Consider the following 2,775-nt stretch of genomic DNA (forward strand, 5'->3'; position numbering starts at 1 on the left):
TGTAAAGGTTCAAAAGGCGATACTTCCAGGGCCTCCAATACCAGGTTCAAGTCCCACGGAGCCAAAGGAGAGTGATAAATGGGTCTCCTTGCTGCCTGCATAAACTTTATTACATACTTATTTCATCATACTATGGATTTTCCTGCCCTCTTGATGATTTATATGTATGACACTACTGTCTGGTTGTCAGAGTGTATTTTGTCATGCTGACCTGTAATGAGATCCTGGAAGTAAATGCATGCCTCGACCACAGCATTCATTTCCCTTACATTTGAGGCTAGAGTGGCTATATCTTCCCACCACTGGCCTTGCGCTATCTGCTGTATGCATATTGCGCTCCAGCCAAATAGACTCGCATCTGGTATAATGACAATATGCTCTTGATCTGTAAAGAAACTTCCGCTTTTTAGAGTGTTGTTTGCGAACCACCACCGCATATCCAGTCTGTGACAGGATGGTCCTTATATGACACCCTGTCCTTTGTTGCAAGGGACCGGCTGAGCTTGCCTTGCCACCGTCCCCTTTCTTCACCCCTAATTGTTTCCTCTCTAAACGCAGTAGTAGGGTCTTGTTACTGCCACCACTAGGCTCCTTCGCCGGCACCTAGAACCAGTTCCTTCTAGGTAACTTTCGCTGCTTAATGTACCCCCTTGCTGTGTACATGGGTTGGGACCCCCTGACCTCTTCCTTTAGATAAGGGTTGCTGTGGATGGTTCCCCTTGGCCCATCACACTGACCAGAGCTGCAAGGTAGCTGGCAGAGCGTTGGTACTGGAATGCTGGGGCCCAACCTCAGAACAGCTGGGTATTCCTTCCCCAGCGCACATTTAAATATAGTTTTACTTTAATAAATACAGTTCTAGCATTAAAACTACTTACTTACCCTCTGTGGCGCCAAGCGTCAGGGCTTAACCCCTTGACTGCTGCGGCACTGTGTATTACTGTCCCAGCGCACAGTGGACATACAGGTTTTAATTTATACATTTAAATGAATTACTTATGCACACAGCATCTAGCGCTGGTGCTTTAACCTCTCTCTCTGGTGCCGGGTATTAACCCTTCTACCAGCTTCACTATGGCCATAACTTTTACTACGTAAGAGCTTAAGACCTGGGTGCATTCAAGTATCTGCGAGCACATAAAGCTTTCCGGGAAAGGTTGCTGCTAAAGGCTAAGACCCCTATACCATCTGTTCTAAAAGTTTATTTTGAAAGCGGTTAGCCCTAACAGGTCCAAGGTGTTCTTCTGAGACACAAAACTTCATGTTTTAATCATTGTTTTCTTTCTGATGTCAGAAATGTCTTCCCTTGTGCTGTATCTATACACATTCCAAGAAAGTCTATCCTTTGTGTAGGATGTAAAAAGGCTCTTTTCCTTTATTATCCAGCCGTGGTCTTTCAAGACCTGCAGCACACGACTGGTGACTCACTTTGCACTCTCTGCTGAAGATGCTGCTATTAGGAGGTCGTCTAAGTAAGGCCATACTAATATGCCCTCTTTTCTAGTTTAGCCATGACTACAACCAGAATTTTGGTGAAAGTCCTTGGTGATGTTGACAGTCCAAAAGGGGACTTGTACTGCTAGCAACAATTGAATAATCGCAAATCTGAGAAATGTTTGATGTGCTTGATAAATTGGTATGTGGAGATATGTATCTCTTAGACCTACTGATGTACAGAATGTTCCTACCTCAATTGCATTGAGGATGGTGCTCACCGATTCCAGCTTGAACCTCCTAGTATTAATATGTTAGTTCAGGGCTCTTAAATCTATTATCCAAAACCTTCCGCTGTTCTTTTCTACTATGAAAAACTTTTAATTAAAACTCCTTTTCTTTTTATGCTTCTGGATATTTGCAAATTATTTTTCTTCATTAGCACCTGTTTCCCCCAGCTTCTTGGATTAGGCGATCTTTGAATATTCCTTGTGGAAGTTGTTATAGAAATGCCAGCCTGTAACCTTGCTGTATCGTAGCCAATACACACTTGTCTCTTGTGGTAAAAGCCCAGAAGGGCAAAAGGTATCTCCTGCTCTCCTGGAAAATAGAAGTAGGTAAACGGAGAAAGCCATAAACTTCAGCTGTCTGACTCTACTACAAGGACAGGAAAGAAGACACAGGAAGGAGGGAGGCATGGCCAGATATACCCTCCGGGTGTCTTTCCTGTCCTGATTCACGTGGAAGGTGGGGATTAACCCCATAGAATATGCTGCCATGGAGGAGAAAGAGGAAAATGCTTTGGGAATAGGTGTCCTATAAGTAATCAAGATTATTCAATATATCAGACTGGAAATGTTTAAAGTGTCATAGAACGCCACAAAACTGAATACCAAACAGGAGTTTGGGTTAAGGAGTAAGGAGAATCAGTTTTTAACACTATGCTTCTACACTGCAATTTATTTGATACAATGGGGTCTGTATTTGCTACAGTGATCATTATTTTTTTTCTTAACTGGGACCCCAAGAGTCAGTGTCAGCCACTCTTCTAGGACTCAAAAAGAAGTAGTTCCCAGTATAATGTAAGGCGCATCTGACAGTCAGGGAGCGTCAGATTCTAAGACTAAACTTGAGGTCCCAACCTGCAGGTTGCATACCTCAGGACTAGGGTACAAATACCCATAGTAGCCCTGAACATTAGTACTCTTATTTAATAATTGCTAAAGCACTAGTGTCTGGCAGAAAACATGCTGAAGAAAATGACTCCGGATATAAGCTGAACAGTGAACCAAAGTAATATTATGTTAAAATGTAAACAGATTGGGAAGGACAACTGAAAAG

This window comes from Mixophyes fleayi, chromosome 4 (assembly GCF_038048845.1).
Source record: "Mixophyes fleayi isolate aMixFle1 chromosome 4, aMixFle1.hap1, whole genome shotgun sequence".
Lineage (NCBI taxonomy): Eukaryota > Metazoa > Chordata > Amphibia > Anura > Limnodynastidae > Mixophyes > Mixophyes fleayi.